The 18480-nt window shown below is 41.2% G+C and overlaps 1 protein-coding gene and 1 long non-coding RNA gene across 51 annotated transcripts in view; one reads left to right on the top strand and one right to left on the bottom strand.

Annotated features, from left to right (window-relative positions):
• EPB41L3 (erythrocyte membrane protein band 4.1 like 3) overlaps window positions 1-18480 on the bottom strand; it is a 188543-nt gene that overhangs the window by 138309 nt on the left and 31754 nt on the right. For 32 of the 50 annotated variants that reach the window (XM_020794486.3, XM_020794493.3, XM_020794498.3 and 29 more), the window contains exon 1: window positions 2729-2873. The exons of 1 other annotated variant lie outside the window; for it this stretch is intronic. The gene's annotated coding sequence lies outside the window, so the exon portion shown is untranslated. Of the gene's footprint in view, window positions 1-513; window positions 721-1632; window positions 1773-2172; window positions 2278-2728; window positions 2885-18480 lie in introns of those variants that run through there. 17 more of the 50 variants (XM_072999600.2, XM_078391568.1, XM_078391564.1 and 14 more) reach the window with 4 other exon arrangements.
• Window positions 2901-5272, top strand: LOC140707045 (uncharacterized). The gene is made up of 2 exons (XR_013544171.1): window positions 2901-3034; window positions 5047-5272. It is a non-coding gene; the product is annotated as an uncharacterized LOC140707045 (long non-coding RNA).

The following is an 18480-nucleotide window of genomic DNA, read 5'->3' as shown; positions in this document are numbered from 1 at the left end:
TTAAAGTTTAAAAAAACATTAAGAAACGCAAACCCCTTCCACTCAGCAAAATTTCTAAACTATAGATTTTTTCAGACACAAGTTCTTCTGCAACTATGTTGCCAGAATATGGTATAGAACTATTTTTTTAAAAAAAAAATTCTTAGGTTTTACAACAGAACCCTATCCTCTCAAAACCTAAAAAAAAGTTTTCCTTTTTGCAAGAGCTTCATCACTAGTTGTTCCGTTTACACTGTCATACAAGAGACAAAATAAACACTTCGTGTATCTTAATCACGCTAGGCAGAATCACTGAAGTTAATTGCCTTTGCGGTCAAATAAACTCTTATCAACCAACCCACTGAGTCATTCTTTAAAATTAGCACGCAAAAAACAAGAAAGTGCCACTTCTAACAGACTGCGCGATTTAAAGCCAGTCCTCCCTGCACCGTTTCCCGGCTTCCACGCTGGCCCGACTCTCCTCGGCCTCCCTCCGTTTTCCACCGCACCCCATCCTATAGGTCTGATTAATACCAGCTGTTTCCCTCGATCTCCCTGTTGAAGCCCACAGGAGTGTCTCTTCTCTCCCAACTTTCGACTTCACTCCGCTGCTGCTGCTGAGAGGCACGAAGACATAAGGGGACCTTGAAATAGGAAATGCAAAGGGAGAGGGGAGAGGGGGGGGGGAAAGGAGGAGACAGCGCTTCCACTGCAGAGGTCCAGATCTACAATTTACTATATAACCACACCCACCGCATTGCAGAAGCCACGAGCTGGAGCGAGGCAAAGTCGGGAGGGAGAGGAGAGGAGAGGGAAGGAACAGGCAAGAACCCACGGAGGAGGAGGAGGAGGAGGAGGAGAGGGAGGGGGGGAGACTGGGCGAGAGACCAAAGCCAGAGGCTGGGAACGAAGAGCCCCACGCCAAGAATCTGCAGCAAAAAGGGAGCAGCCACGCAGGTGAGCAGGGAAATTCGGTGCCCCTTGCTGGCCCCCACGAAAGGGCTGCAGGAAACCAGAGTTGCAAACGGGATGGGGGATGAAGGCATTCGCTCCCCCTCCCTCAGATCTCAGCCTCCAGCCGCAGGTGTCACCGCTGTCTCCTCGCAGAAGTTTTAAAAAGTTTCCGTTTCTTTGCAATAAAATAAAAACTCCCCCCCCCCGCACGCTCGTTCCCCTCATTGCAGTCCCTCCCCACCAAAGAAAACAGTGCCGTCACCAAGGCAGGTCAGCCCCGAACAGCTACAACCATGGAAGAAAAGCGAAAGGCCCGTCGTGTCCGCAGAACTGAGCCGAGGCAGGCAGGCGCCAGCTGCCCTTGGACGGGTTCCGGGGGGGGGGAGCGGCGAGGGCAGGATGGAAAGTCAGGAGGGGGCCACGGGTTAGCCGCGCGATCCCTCCAGCCACCCACTCGCTCGGGATGGAAAGTGCAAAACTAGGAGGCAGCGGAGAGGCCAAGGAGAAAGGGAAGGCGGGGTGGGGGGGGGGGCGCAGGAAGCGCGCGCGAGGTGGGGCGCTGCTGCCGGGAGCGCAAGGCAAGCCCCCCCCTTTTCCCCAGACGGGTTGGCCGCGCTAAGGCGGCGGCGCTCTCCTCGCGAAATACCGGCACGTGGCGGCAAAGAGGCAGGAGAAGGCTGGCCCATTTCTTGGGGATACCTGGGCCGCAGTTTCCCCTGGGTGACCCGTTCTCCAGATGCGCTGGGGAGGCGAGCTGAGGCCGAATCCCGTTCCGGGAGCCCCCGCGCTTCGCCGGTCTGGCCGCCTCCCTCTCCCCGCCAACTTTGACTAGAGACGGACTTGGTGAGAGTTTCCCCGCCTTCCTCGCCGCAGCCGCCCCTCCGTGATCCAATGTGACTCTTTCGTCCCCCCCCCCCCCGACTCGGCGGCCCCGCGCGTCGCCCGCCGGGGAACCACTGCAGAGGCACCGTCGGAGAAAGACCGAGGGAGGTCGCTCGCCCCAGGCGCCTCCCCAGCCGAGATCCACGGCCCCGCGCGCGCGCGCACCGACCGACAGGCGGCCAGGCAGGCAGGCAGGCAGCAAGAGTCCTGCCGGAGCCAGAATTCCGGGGAGACCCACTGTGTGGATCGCCTCCTTCCTTCTCGCGTCCACAGGCAGTGCCGCGGCCGATGCTTTCCACTTCTCTGGCGGCGCCCCTCCTTCTCTCCCCCCCCGAGGGGGCTCCCAAGCCCTCTTACCGGGGGCGGGCGCCCATTTTCGGCAGACTTCGGCCCAGCGCTCGCCCTGTCCTGCAGCACTCCGCTCGCCGCCTACCCTCCACCCGGGCACCCTGATTTCGTCCTTCTCCCCCCCCCCCCGCGCGCGCGCCTCAACCCCGCGTGAGAGCATCGGGAGGCCAGCCACGCAGGGCTCGCCCGCCTCGTCCCGCAGCGCAGCCACCCAGCGTGCGGGCAGGGCGACTTTCCTCCCAGGCGGCGGCTCCTTCGGCCCGGGGAGCGCGCGCCACCACCATCATCACCCCGGCGGCGTCCTGCAGACCGCCGACTCTGCTCCCAACAGCTCCCCTCCTCGCCAAGGGGGAACTTAAAAATGGCTCCTGGAACATACAGCGCAGGAGATTTCGATAAACCTGAGAGCAGAAGCAGCGAAGGCCTCCGAGCGTCCCCCCCCCCGCCCCGCTTCCTGCAAGCTCTCCCTCCCCTGCGAGAGCCGCTCCGCAGGAGAGACAGCCTCGAACAGCAGCCGAGATGGCCGAAAGGGCAAAGAGAGCGAGCGAGAGGCATGTACCGGTACCTTGTCAAAAAGGGCGCAGCAGCGAAAGCCTGACAGAGACTACCGGGGGGGGGGGGGGAGAGAGACGACGACTTGGGAGCGGAGCTAGCTTCCAGCGCGTCACAGGGCCGTGCGGCAGCTGCAGCAGCGAGAGCCACGCGTCGTCGCCGTCCTCCTTCTCGTCGTCAGCAGCAGCAGCAGCAGCAGCAGCAGCAACCCAGGCAGCCTCTGCCCAAGACGAGCCCTCTGCAATTTCAGCAAATCAGAGCAATGCAGACGCCCCTCCAACACCATCCCTCGCCGCCGCCGCCAAGGGGGGAGGAAAAGGTAGAATCTAGATCCTGCCAGCCGAGTACAGTAAAGAAAAACTCCTCTTCCACTTAAAAATAAACCACTGCGTAAAGGGAAACCACTTTAAAAACCTAACACACGCTCTTGGTCATTAAGGGGATCTCGTTCCGGTATTTTCTCTAGATCCAGACTGTATCTTTTGCCCCAAGCGCACCTTAAGACTACCACTGCAGCTAAAAAGCCAGAAAAGGACATTAAGAGTAAAGGACAGCAAGAACAGATGATGTGGTCCTGAAGTACGGGTTACAAGCCAAAAAAAAAAAAAAAAAAAAAAAAAGCACTTGCTCTGCTTAGAAGTAGGTCACCTTCATTTCAGTGAAATTTCTTCCTTGTAAACAGAGTTGTTGTTAGGTGCTGTCAAGCTGGTTCTGACTTATGACAATTCTAACAAGGCAGGTGAGAGCCACCACCCTTCAAAGGGAGTTCCCATGGCAAAGTGGGGATTGGAACCCAGATCTTTTGAGTCCAGCGCTCTGTCCAATACATGATCTGAGCTCCCTGTAAATTGGATTAAGATATGCAAAAGTAAATATTTATAGAGCATAGAGCAGTCAAAACATGATATAATATTTTACAACTGAAGATAGATCAGCAATAATGTTATCATTATCCCTTGGTTAAAAAGGTGAATGCAAGAGAAGTTTGTCAGGTGAGTCCATGGTAGAAGCAAGATTCAAACCACCTACCTACTGAAATACTAATTTCTCATCACTGCTTTTCCTACCCATGTGTACAAATCTAAATGTTTTAAGATATATAATCATAAGCATTTCAGACAATACTATTTTAAAATCCTAAAACTGGTCAAAATTCTACTCAGCGAAGAGTTTTCATTAAGTTCTTATGCCATTGGATTTATGATGATGATGATGATGATGATGATGATGGAAAAAAGAAGATGGTTCTCTAAATGAAGTCTAAAACAGAAGAGGGTCCAAAGTATATGTGGGGCCTAATATGTAACAACTTGTGCCACAGTACAGCACTGGATCAGTTCTAGTCCAAAGAGTAATATGTGCGTATTTGGGGTCCACGAGGGGCAAAAGGAAGGAATCCTAACTGCTGTGCTGCAACTTTACTAATGTAAAAATGCCTTTAATTAATATAACCTCCAGAATAGGCAAAAGAGACTGTAACGTGACTTTGAAAGGTCAAGGATGAAATTATCTAACAAGGGCTACATAGAGTGACCAGCAACTTCCCAGAAAACACTTTGGAACTTCTGTGGGGGTCACAACCCCCAGGCTGGGAAACACTGGGTTAAAGCACTATCAGGGTGCTTTAAATTTTAATTATTACAATTTACTCATTGCCTCCCCATGGCTAACTTGGTACTCAATTTACAGACCTCAGAAGGATGCAAGGCTGAGTCAACCTCAAGCCAGCTACCTGAACCCAGGATCAAACTCATGTAGTGAGCAAAGTTTTAACCGCAGTACTGTGGTTGAACCACTGTGCCACGAGGCTTTTCAGACCATAGGTACATACTGAAAGGTACATAATTGGGGGGGGGAGAGAGAAGGGATCAAAGAGTATATCTAGGGCAGCCCTCCACATCCTGGCACCTTTCAGATATTGAGCTATTCCCATTACCCTCAGTATCATGAGTTATTATTATTCATTGGAATCATCTATCTATCTATCTATCTATCTATCTATCTATCTATCTATCTATCTATCTATCTATCTATCTATCTATCTATCTATCTATCTATCTATCTATCTATCTATCTATCTATCTATCTATCTATCTATCTTATATGCCGCCCACACTACCTGAAGGTCTCTGGGCGGCTTACAGCATTTAAAATACAATAAAAAGGCAAAATAAAAGGGCAAAATAATTAAAATGCAATTAAAATATATATTCTAAAAATTGCCATCAGACCCACATTTGATGTTATTTCAGTTAAAAGCCATTTGAAACAGGAAGATTTTGACCTGGTGCCAAAATGTCATCAGCGTTATTATTATTTATCACTTCTCAGCTCACAACAGCCACCCGAGCAATGTGCAGTGATCAAGTTCAACACAACTGAAGGACAAGGAGTTGAGCAAGTTGCAAACATCTCTAAGGATGATGGGTTTCTATGCAGCCAACTGAAAGGAAATATTGCACCAATGATTTTGTTGCACATTTATGGAATCTAGAGGCAAAATAAATGCATATTAAAATGGAAGCACATTTTAAGAAATAAAGAAAAATTGAAGAGTTTTTTGGTTTTGTTTTGGGTTTTTTAGTCTTCATGTCTGAAAATGAAGTGGCAACCTTGAGATCAAATATTGTGTTTTTTTGGAGTCCTGTCCACTGATTTCAGGTGAATATTCTTATGAAGACAATAACGTATACTGGATTAAATTGCCAGAATTTGATTTTAAAAAGGAACTATTTTATCAAATTTATTTTCTTAGCTCGACTTAACTTTTTCTGGATTTACAGAAACATATAAACATAGGCAGCTCTTTACAATAACATCATCTCAAAGTAGAACAAAGACAGAGACAACTTTTTCTTTGTCCAACAATGTGGAACAATACATCAATTCAGTATTTTGCACATTATTTCTCTTCTCAGTGTACTCAGTGCACTGAACTTAAAAAATGGGAAGTCCTTATAATAACTGTCAATCATCCATATCATCTTATATATTGCAAGTACGTATTACACAACACAGGCCTAAGAGTTGCCACTACTCTAGTTTTTAGAATACTGTACAGACTGCTGTTCTGACTTAATGTAAAGGAAGCTTTCCGCAATACATAATCCAACTGTTTGTCCCAACCAGAACAGACCCAGTGAATTACAGAACTGATGTGCTGACCTACCACATTCTCACTGATTCAACATGTCAGTTCTGTTTGGCACTAATAACTGGATTTCATGTTCTTATGGCCAGAAACCTGTTGCATAGCAAAGAGAGTGTCATAACCTGCAGTGGCAAATTGCTGCTATCTAAATAGTTCATTTTTTTAATTTCATGTGACCTTGTATCATTGTATATGAGACAGGGGCACCCCAGCTCAAAAAGTGAACTCTTTAATTGCATCAGTCTGCTGCTGCCATTGTTATCACTCCTGTTGTACAAGCCAATGAATACTAATGCTTTCTGAAGATTTGATGGATTAGAATGCTATGTCTTGTGTGTTTGATTTTTGTTTATTGTTTTATTGTTGTACACCACCCAGAATGACCATTTGACTAGATGGGCAGTTTGGAAGTGCAAGAAATTAAATCGCAATAAATAAAAATCCATTCATTATTTTTCTCTTAACTCTTAATCGCAATCATACTTATTATTAACATAAAGCTTTGAATGTTTATATATTATTTCAATAACCCTTAACAACACTCCTGCAAAGTGAGCTGGTATTACTATTCTTCAGACAGATACTTGAATGAACAGTGGTTTGCTCAAGGCCAGACTACTGAGTTGAAGGCTGAAGTAAAATCTGACTGTGAATACTCTCATTTATCATTCTTGTAATTACGTTATGCCAGATCATAAAGTGTTGTCCAAGATGTAGAACAAGGTACAGTGGCCCCGTAATTTGTATCTCACCTTCCTTTAGGCAGCTCCAAAACATATAGTGAATTATTAATTATTCTTTTAAAACTGAGCTTCAAAAATGACAAGCCTTCTTAATTACTAATAGTTATATAAAAATGCTCACTAAATCCTGTTCTCACTAATTTTGGCTGCCTTTATTCAATGTGCTAAATTAATGAGGAATTTAAGCTCCATGAAATCCCTTACTTTTTTGGGAACAGTGAGACTAGGAATGTTGTTTGTTCTCATCAAGGTCTCCATAATGTGTATGAATAAACTCTGTGCAAAACCTATGCCATTTCCACATGCAGCAAACACAGAATGACTGGTTGTTTAAAAAGATGCAAACACTCCATTAATGTTTCCAATCCTTAAAAGTCCATGCAACAAAGTAGCAGCCATAATCATTTTGAGCAACTGTACAATTGTACAATTTTGTTTAATTTGCACAAAAACCTCATATTTGTTCTGTTTTAAGAAGGCTACACTTTCTTTTTTGGGGGAAAGTGAATAATTTTGTACTTCCTTGTTCTTCCATGCAAAACCAAGAGAAACAAGGATTCACATTGCTAATATTAGAGAATGCCAGAAAAAAAGCTATTGGTTCCCAACCCTGCAAATCCTTAATTTGTGCCTAAGCATGCATTGTAAAGCTGGCTTCTCTGGTGGAGACTTATACTTAAATGTTCTTCAGCGCCAGCAATAGAGTAAATATCAGTTTCATTAAATCAAATGCAAGAGTTAACTAAAAGTTAGCAGTTAAACTATGTTTTGTCATAGTCACATACTCATATACTTGAATGTTGTGAAAGCATCTGTTCCAAATCTTTTAATTCGGAAGTTAGGTAGGCTTGGATCCAATCTGACATGAGGGTGGAGGTAGAATAAAGCATTTCTGACAGAAATTGTTCTAAGTTCTTGAAAACAAAGATTGGTATATAGTAATACGGTAATTTCGCATTTGGATGAAAAAACACATTTACACAGATGGACCACTTGGGAAAAACAGAACAAGAAGTAGGCCAAACAAAACTGATAAACATTGGGAGTTTGCAGTAAAAAACTATTTGGCATTGGATTCTAAATATATTAGATTCACACTTATTTTCCTTGCCACGTGTACTTTAATTTATTTAAAGCAGTCTTCTTCTCATGCATGACTCATTTACTGTAGCATTCTACACTTTTCCCATTATATTTAGAATGTTTAAATTCGACTAGAGCTTAAGTGTTTAGTAGAGATGGGTGTTAACTGCAATTCAGTGCTTCAGCCCAGTTCAGCACCATGCCCACACAGTTGTTCCATGGGTGACATGCACCCCCTTTTTCTACCTCTTCTGTGCATTCCTTAGGAAATGTGTGCTTTTCTCCCAGTCTCCTCACTGCTGCTGCCCACTCAGACAAGGAGGCAGGGCAGGGAAACTTGCAGCTCCACCTTTGAGTGGGTAGCTGCCAGGGGAGGCAGATTAGGGAAGCCCACACTGCAATCAGTGACTGGGCAGTCATGTTGAGGAGGTGGAGAGGGAAATGGGTGAGTGCACAGAGTAGGCAAAAGAGGGGAGTTGCAGCACTCACAGTAGCCCTGTGCAGGCACGACGTCAAACTGGGCCAAATTGCCAAACTGCAGTTCATGCTGCTCTCTAATGCTTAGACACTGAACTGGCAATGAACCTACCCAAATTACATGAAAACTATGTGCTTACATTTTAGGAATTCAAAACAGATCTAAAATCTAAAATTAACCCATATTTGGAGCCACTGAAAACTTAGAATGCTGATAGATAAAGGTTAAAATTACATTCAAGGTAGGCACATCTATTATCATTCCCTGATTAAAACAAATATAAAACTCACTTCTTATAAAGTATAAAAACACTTCATATCATTCCTGTGGGAGAATTCTCCCCCACTTTCAAAAACAAAACAAAACTACCAACTCAATGTCTCCAAAAGAATTCTTCTGGAGGGTTCAAAGCAGTTTTATGCAGAGTACAGTACCTGGTAGTCCTCTTTACACTTCCCAAGGTATGAACACAATGGAAAAGATTACAATGTTCTGAAATATTTCTATAAAATAATTGTTAACTAGAGTCAGAACCTGGACTTTTATCCACAACAACTGATATAAATGCATGGAGTTCTGTACATGCCACCATGGCATGGCAGGGCATGTTCCTAGGTGAAGTATCTCAGGTAGAGAGAAGGAAAACGAGACACCATATATTATTATACAAGGAAATGTAAACAAATTGTCTTGCAATATTTGGTTTTCTTTTCTGGACATCACTGCAGCATTTTTTTTAAAAGACGAGATGTCTGGACTTCACTCCAACAATTTTTTAAAAAATATGTGCTCGCAGGTCTGAACATAATGTTCCAGATGAGCATTAGCTATTGATTTGTGCCACGAACTTATAATAATTGGTTGTTATTTTCTACATTATTCCTACTGGATTCCAGCAGAACAATGGTCTTTCATCACATGTTCTCAGTTAACTAAGTGGATACTGGAAAAGAAAAATACACTATTTAGCATGAAATACTACACACATTTATCTATAAGTTAAAAGAAAATCATGAGACTTACTTCTCAGTAGACATGTTTAGCAGACAGGTATATGTGAAATTGGTGCAATTTTATACACTTTTACCTTGAAATATTCTCCACTGAATTCAGTACAACCTATTCTTAAGAAAATCATATACAGGACTGTTTTGCTCCATTGCAATCGCTGGTATCATCCATCAGCATACTTGTAAGTAGATATGCATGGGATTGCACCATTAAGCTACAATCTTTTTACTACAATATTTACTCAAGAGTAAGCTTTATTGACTTAATTTGGACTTCCAGGTAAATATGCGTAGGTTCACATTTATTGTAATGGTATATCCGATGCTTAATTTAAAAAAATTAAAATAGAAATTTTAACTGCTTGCAAACAAATGATAGGCAGTGGAGCTGTTATAGTAATAAGAACATGGTTCCAGTAATCAGTTCTGCTCAAAAATCTAGCCACAGCATTATAGAACAACAGCAGTTAACTGTTCAATGTAATATGCTTTTGGAATACTTCATATCTACTTGGAAAACTTCATAAGCTTAGTATTTGTTTACAATTCTCCATACCGATAAAATTCAACCTCTGTCTCTCTGTGTGTGCATATATAACAAAGCCCCAAGGAGATAATTGCTGATTCAAAGCATTCTATTTATTGATCTTCATGAAGAAGACAATGTAAGAACTGCTGAGTAATTAATGAAATGTACTACAGTACATGATTGTACTTTCTACCCTGTTTCCCCGAAATAAGGCCTAACCTGTAAATAAGCCCTAGTATAATTTTTCAGGATGCTCGTAATACAGTATAAGCCCTAACCCAAAAATAAGCTCCAGTTAAGTGAAACCCCGCCCTCCACCATTGTGCAGCAACCAGAAGATGACATGACTGAATTTGAATAAATGTAGATTGTTGTGCATGAATAAAATAAAACATCCCCTGAAAATAAGCCCTAATGCATTTTTGGAGCAAAAATTAATATAAGACCCTGTCTTATTTTCGGAGAAACACGGTACTTGCTTTGTCTGCACATATATACTAAGAATATTTTGAAAAATATAATACTTTTCTGTGCAATAATGTTAATCCTGCATAATGAAGAAAACACAAGTGCATGTAGCTGTCCAGAATTCCTGTCAGGACCAGCCAATGGCATGGGATGATGTAAGTGGTAGTTCGTCAACGTTCTAGAGGACTACATGTTCCCCAGCCAACCCTTATTTAACGTTTTAGTTACTGTTTTTCAACTTAGGACAGTTTGGCCAAAAAGCAAATCAAATCTACAGTACTAAACAGAGAATGTGCATGCTTACATACAATTCCTTTAGTTGTTATTTCATGTGACAACTACATGTTTGGAGTCCTAAATACAAAATCAACATTTTTTGGAGCTTACAGCATGAGAATCAGCATGTTTCTCCCAATGCTCATCTGAAGCTGCAAGACATACTTATCTGAGAATATATCCCACTCAACTCAGCGAGGCTTACATCTGAGCAGACATAAATAGAACTAACTATCTCCTCAGTGTGTCAAAGCACCTAACAGTTGAGATGAAATCCTGCTGGACTTAACAAGAGTTGAATTGAACAATCTGAAGCACTTAGGAAAATGTTACTAAATGCTGTATTGTATCCAAATCATCAATATGCTCTTTTTTTCTGTAATTCCAAAAGGGATATTGAAGACTGTAGTTGAAAAAAGGAATGGCCAACATCCTGTTGCTTACTGTAGTAAATTGCACTAAAGTAAACCAATTGAATCAGTGGGGATTTGTTGAGTTAAATGTCCCATAAGTTCCATTGATTCAAATGGGCCTCTTCTGACTGTGATTTACTTTAGCACAATATTTTTTAGTTATAGTAGGTCCATTTGAATCACTGGAACTTAGGGAGAAGTTGACTCACTAAATTCCCATTGATTTAGGAGGCCTAGTCTAGTGCAATTTATTACACTATGCAACAATATTTTGGCCAGTGTCTCCAAATTTCAATCTCAACTTTACATATAATAACATCTTGTACTGAATCTAAGCATAGGATAGTACTCAGAACTTTTATTTTAAAAGATCACAGAAATTTATTTAAATCAAATCTATTGCAGTTGTTCTCAAAGGCCCTAATGCAAATTTTGGCTTTGGCCTAGGCAAATATAATGTTTGCTTGTTAGTTCTTGAGCGTGGATTTATTATGGGTAAATTCGGTGCCATATTACCAGATGCCAAGATTATTATTTGTGTGGAAAGGACTATCTTGAGAAGAACTGGGCTGTACTTTTTCAACATACATACTTCAGCATTCATTTGCTTAGAAATCAAAAGCCTCTGAAAATATTTTCAAGGCAACCAAAAAAGAGCTCTTGAATTCAGAGTACCTTTGAAGTTGTGTGAAGGAAAATATCTATAAAGTTGGACAATCAGAATTGCAGTTGAAACAATAAAAGAACAACGAGATGTTAGATTGGTATACTCTGTATAGGAACATAGATCTGATTTTATTTTATTATATTTAGTTTTAAATCCAAACTAATTTTCAAGGTTTCTGCCATACTAGGGACCTCTGAAGGTTACACAATCCCGTTCCTTCTCTTAATGCTCTTTTATGTTATGTCTGCACTACAGATACAGACTGTCTCCATTCTCTCTTATCATATAGTTTGCATAGGCAAGGACACTGGCCCTACAAACATTTTTATTATTATTATCTAAGGCCAAATTATTTTCCATACAACATTACTGAGTTTATGTGGAAATAAATCCATTTGACTTCATTGGTATTTAAAGGTATATTTACTTATGATTGTGTTTTTAATTCTCTGGTTCATTATCAGATAATTTGTTCTAAGCTATTCTAGAAACTGATCAGATTTAGTGATTAAAAAAACAAGTAAAATGTGATTAAGGGTTATGTTCTACTCTGTGTTCTATTGCTGTCTATGCAAGTTTTAATCCAATGCCACCCTGGAATCTAATGCCCAGACTAGAGGCCCAATTGTTTCAAAATGCTGAATAGCGTAAATGACTTCTCTAACAAGTTACAGGACGTGCTGACTGACTGACTCAAAACACAATAGGAAGGCCACCACACTTTCAAATGTTGTTGTTTCTACAAACCCTGACAAATGCAGAACGCCATAATGAAAGCTACTGGCAGAGACATAACAGATGATAAATGAAGAGCAATGAAATTATTGGCAATGGACTGAAACTACAAACTATTAGCTATATAGGTGTCTGTTAATATTTTTTGGAACATAATCAGTCAATTAATCTAATGCAGGAATATGCCTAAAACATCAACATAATGACTTGGATCCTTACTTTGGCAAACAGAGTTCTTCTCACTGACTGAGGCTTTGTCACTTTTTACTTCCTACTGGCCCCACTGTACGATTCACTCTTCCATGCTGGTTTGGCAATCCCTCCAGAACAGCACACAGTGTTGCACAAGAAGGTTTAAGTTTCTTCAGACTTTGCTTGTTAGCTCTAACTAATTACTCTGGGGTGTTAACGAGGTAACAAAATTACATTTCAAAGCGATGTAACATGAGGAACAATGGTATAAATGTCTGAATATGTAATAAATATTATTTTCAAATTAAATGTTGTTACTTGTAAAATGGCATTTTGAAATGAATTCTATTACATTTTCTGTCATTCATAGTTCATCCTATATTTCTCCCCAAAGAAATGGTCTGAGAAAGTAACAATTAACACAAGTAACCAGTTTTTTCTTTCAAGATATAAATGGCAACATATTTCTCACTGGAACTTGGTAATGAGTTACATATTACTATCACGAAGTAAACTTTAAACTGAATGTTTCTGTAACTAACTCCATATTTTTAATTCTTATGTGTGTTTTCAGAAAGTTATCCCATAGCCCAACAAAAGCCTGAATGGAACTTAGTCTCAATTGGAGCAGATGCACTGTATCAATGGGATTTACATGAGTGTTGATTCTCCATTCAGCAATTGATTTAATAGGTGTACTTCAATTGGGTAAAGCACTTGGATTCAGATCAGAATGACAGACAAGTATGAATCAGATAGGGAACATTCATTAAAGCAAAAAATCAGTGATGCAGAACAGCTACAGCATTAGATTTGCTTACTAAACAGAGGGCCACTAAAATGCAACTGTAACCTCTTAAAATTCAACTCACTAAAAAACCATGAAATTAACACTTCTTGCTCAGACAGACATAAATATCAATGTTGCAGACATTACACACAGAGTATACACAAGTTCTAGAAGTCATTCTGTGCACACACACCTCTCTCTAAGATAACCAGTATCTGAAGAAATTTGCTATTTTAACAAAAGCCGGCTATTGCAATTAGATGTACATACTGTGAAAAGTCAACTTTTGCCAAAAACCTTCCATATAGTGCAAAGAGTCATAAAAAGATGAAATCATGTTTGTTGGACTACAGCCAGATATATTGAGTTGATCTGTTTGATATATATATGTGTTTGTGCATGAACAGAAATTGTTGTAGAGCAAAAGCTGAATATGAGTCAACAGTGTGATGTGATGACAAAAAGGGCAAATGCTATCTGAGGCTGCATTAACAGAAGTATAAACTCCAAATCCTGTGAGGTACAAGTTCCCCTCTATTCAGCACTGGTTATGCCTCATCTTGAGTGCTGCGTCCGGTTCCGGACACCACACTTTAAGAAGGATGCCAACAAACTGGAGGAAGTTCAGAGGAGAGCAACAAAGATGATCAGGGGACTGGAAACCAAGCCCTATGAGGAAAGACTGAAAAAAAACCTGGGCATATTTAGCTTTGAGAAAAGAAGATGATGGGAGATATAATAGCATTTTTCAAATACTTTAAAAAAGTATACAGAAGAGGGGCAGAATCTGTTCTTGATCATCCCAGAGTGCACGACACATAATACTGGCCTCAAGATTTAGGCCAAATATCAGGAAAAACTTCTTAACTGTTAGAGCAGTATGGCAATGGAACCAATTACCTAGGGAGGTGGTGAGTGCTCCAATTCCATGATAATTCTTGTATTAGCTATATGTTAAATGTTATTTATGTAGCTGCTGTTTTTATTTTTTGGTTAAAGGTAATTCATAAAAATATTAACAAAACATATTAGGGAAAAAGCACCCCTGGTTTCACAAAAACAAACCACGATGCACACAAACTAAAAATTACAATAGGAACAAAATAAACAGAGCCGTGTGGTCCCTGTGTGATTCAAAAGTGAGGACAGGTGATACCTTCATTGGACCAGAATAAAACTGAACGGAACACTCACTTTTAAAGTAAATCCACATTCCTCACGCTGTGCACCAGAATATTATGGATAATGCATATATATGAGACGCCCAAAAATTGCTGGCAGTTGTCCAGGCCTGTCTGGTTCCTAAAGGTTCCAAAAAAGTGTGACTGCCAAACAGCACTGGAGGTGCGGCTCCAAATTGCACCCTTGTTAGCCATTGATTTGCAGCCCTTTGTTTAAGAAGACTCTAATATCTATGTAGTCCATAATATTTTGGGGTACAGCTTGAGGAAGATTTAGGTTGAAAGCTAGATGTTTGTTCAGTGTTCAAGTTGTCCAATAAGAGGATCTCCTGTCCTTCAAGAGGAAAACAATTCTTGGCATTCATATGAATGTGTCTCCCCCTCATACATTAACTATATTTTGTGTAACTGGAGTCAAGTGGAATGGTTTGTGCTCTCATGATCATATTCACCAAAGAAATAAACTAGGCCCTTCCTAAGAATCAAAAAGAGGCCAGTAAACAAATAAGGTCTCTTAAATTGTTGTAAGCCACCCAGAGACCTTTGGGTAGAGTGGGTGGCACATAAGTTAAACAAACAAACAAACAAACTTTTTCCTGTATTGCTGAACTACTACAGACTGTTGATCACTGAATAAGCCAGGATTAGGAATCCTTTGAAGAGATGGCCATGAATTAAGTCGTCCCTGTCCAGGCCAAGTCGGTGTCATGCCCGCACAGGTACTTTGTGGGCATGGCACCTGCCTCCCCTGCATGTGTTGGGCAACACACACTTTTCTCCCCAACTCTCCAGCACAGCAACCTACTCACTGTTTGAAGTATCCTCTTCCTTCTTCTGCCTTCTCCCTCAGCTGACCACTCAAAGGCAGCAGGGCAGGAATTCAGACACTGCACAATGCATTCTCTCTATTCATACCGGGCTTAATTCTGTATTCTCCTGGTAGTCACTGCAGAACTTCCTTTCCCTCCTTCCTTTCCCACTTTCAGCCTTTCACACAGCATGAAAATCAGCTGCAGATGGTTTTCCAAGCCTGCAGAACCAGATTTGGGATGTGTGAAGGCTGCAGTGAGGAAGGGGATCATAGAGGTCTCAATTGCACTAGATCCTACTACTATGCTGGCAAAATGCTGGTGTCAATACTGCCTAAATCCCAAGTGAGTCAGATTTAGATGACTTTGAGCTGTCTGCCTATCAGGCAGAACTTCCAGAACAGAGAAATATGGGATTTGTAGTCCAAGAAATAAAAAGCACAGTCCTTAATAAATATTATACTGGCTAGAAAACTGCTAGAGATTTTAGTTTTGACGAACTTTTAATCAACACTGGCAATCTAGAATCTAGATTTTTAGATGTAAAGTTATTAATATTTAGTGATGACATGAAAATATATTCTACAGTCAACAAATGCTGCAAAAATGTAATTTCCTGGCAGACCTATAGTTCACCACTGAACAAATGAGGACAAAGCAATAATCATTAGTCTACTTCCTGGCAATCTGCTGTTCTTTTGTAAATCCATTATTTTCCAGGGTTCTTTCCCTTTGCTTGAATAACACATATTTTGCTTGAAATTTTAGCCATAATTCAATAAGACTAATTTACCTATAACTCAGATGTTAATTCCTGTCATCCCTTTTACCAATAATGTAAAAGTTGGAAGTTTGCCTTTACAAGTCTCTGCAACTTATAATAGATATTATCTTAATATTAAATCCTCCTTAGATGAACAAAACAGAGGATTAAAAAAATTAAGAGCTGTCTGCCTACCTGGATGCTCCACTTTTTGGAAAAGAAGTAGGACCAGAAGATCAAGGGAAATGAAATAGATGGTTGCAGTCTATATTTTCTGGTGTAGCCATTGCTTTAGTGAAAATGTTAAAATATTGTTTCCATACTGTTCTTGTAACATTAGGACTACAACTTCCTTAGGCGTGCTAATCTCCATCACTAATTTATTTTCAGAAGACAGGATGAATTTTAGTTTGTACTGAGGATTGGAAATTTTGAGTCCATGAGCCAGAGGGAATGTCAAGCAATTCAATGTGCAGCTAGCTGCACAATTCACCTGCAGGACACTCTCTCTAGAAGCATAGAAAACAACTGTTTTCTTCAGAACTTGAAAAACCTACTTCTTTGGATTTCATCTACTGGCATGACCACTGGTAATGCTTTCAAACTCTGACCATGACTACATAGGAAAAAATATGGGAAATACTATAGGCTTGGGGTGGGCTGAGTCACATTTTTCCTCATTCATCACATGTTGCTATGGGAAATGTGAATCAGCCTGGAGTCCCACATTCTCAACCTGTAGTTTAATTCCCCACAAGAGATGCTTCTACTTTTAAAAAGCTGAATCCTTTCCGTTCAAAGCATGTAATTGCTTTGAAGTAATGCAAAAAGGAAAGACCAACTGAGCACATGTGCATAAACATACAGAAAGTGCTGTTTTGACAAGAGAGGATGTGCATGCATGTGTACACACATGGCATGTACAGAAGCAGTGCTAGTACTCACCTGTCTCCACAAAGCCTTTCTCCCAATACCATTTTTACAGCTTCTCTTGAGTTGGGCAGAGCTCCTGCTTATTTATGTTTTAACAAGCTCTCCCATCAGCAAGATAAGATGAGGGAACAGAGTTGTTGAGACATGAAAAGCCTTTTTAGCCAGTTCCTTTGAATCAACTACAGGTGCTTCAGATACAACTGCAATATCAAGGCTCATACACTGAAAAAAACAACAACAGTGTTTCCACTTTTATCAAAGAGAACTGGATGCCCCAGTGCAAGTTCACAGCAAGAGATTGTGAGTTAATCTGAATTTCTCTTGCTGTGCAGTTACATCCTAAGACTGCTGGGAGAATAATGTACAGTTCCTACGCGCTTGAAACTCACCGTCCAGCGAAGATCCTCCATAGCGCGGCCATTTTAGCTGCCTGTGCAGCGAGGAATCCATACGAAAACACAGCAGGTGGCCATTTTGTTTACCCAGCAGCCATTTTGAAAACGCCGATCAGCTGTTAAAAAATCATCGCTTTGTGATGATCGGTTCCTGAAGCAGGGAACCGATCATCGCAAAGCAAAATTCCCCCATAGGGAACATCATTTTGTGATCGCTTTTGCGATCGCAAAAAAAAAGGTCAAGCGATTTCATCGTCAAACGGAGCACCTGTCTTGCGGGGCACCACTGTACTTCCAGGTATTTGAAGTGATGCATCTACAACCTACAACCAGATTTCCCTATAAAGTAAGATTTCCCTATTCTTCTTTCTGGGTCACTCTAGAGCAGGCAATAAGTTATCTTCATCATTGATGAAATATGAAAAGCAAACTTATAACCTAGCTTTGAAGTGGTCAATAAGAACATCTGTTTTCCGTGGTGTGGATACTAATGCTTGCTTATGCATGTAAAAGGCTGACAACACATTTAGCCTGCTGTTTGCAGGGACGGGCTGCTTCACTCCTAAATACAGCAATCAGACAACATCTTTGCAGAAGCAAACTAGCCCACTTCCATAGCAGTCCTACCCACACCTTTCTGGCCTCTGTAAGGGGCTTCTACTTTTTTGGTAGTGGTAGGATCACTTCATTTAGTCCAGCATTTTTATTGGGAAGTGAAAGCAAGCCTTCTTCTTTTAATTAGCCAATATCATGAAGAGAACTACTTCACAATTCTGGCAAAGCAAAACACTTCCTTTGCTCTGTGGAGGGACCAAGGAGGTGATCAGTTTGCCAATTCATGAAGTGGATCTCTTCTTAAGCTATTTCACTAAATTGATACATTGATAACAGGCTGCTCCAGACCAAATAGGTTTCCTTGGAGTCCATCTGCCACTTGCACACGAGGATCATACCAACTGGCATAATGGACCATCTAGCATCCCGACATAACCTGATCCAGCACAGCCATGCAGATAATTCCTAAGTACTGTATATCAGTGGGATGTAGAAAAGTATTACACTTAAAACTGCAGCAAGACTTCTGACACCGAGTTTCACTTTCTTATTTTTTCTTCAGTGTCTATGGCAAATGAACCAGAATACCTAAAG

The sequence above is a fragment of the Pogona vitticeps genome, chromosome 4 (genome assembly GCF_051106095.1).
Source record: "Pogona vitticeps strain Pit_001003342236 chromosome 4, PviZW2.1, whole genome shotgun sequence".
NCBI classification, from domain to species: Eukaryota; Metazoa; Chordata; class Lepidosauria; order Squamata; family Agamidae; genus Pogona; species Pogona vitticeps.
This window is presented reverse-complemented; position numbering and strand designations above follow the sequence as displayed.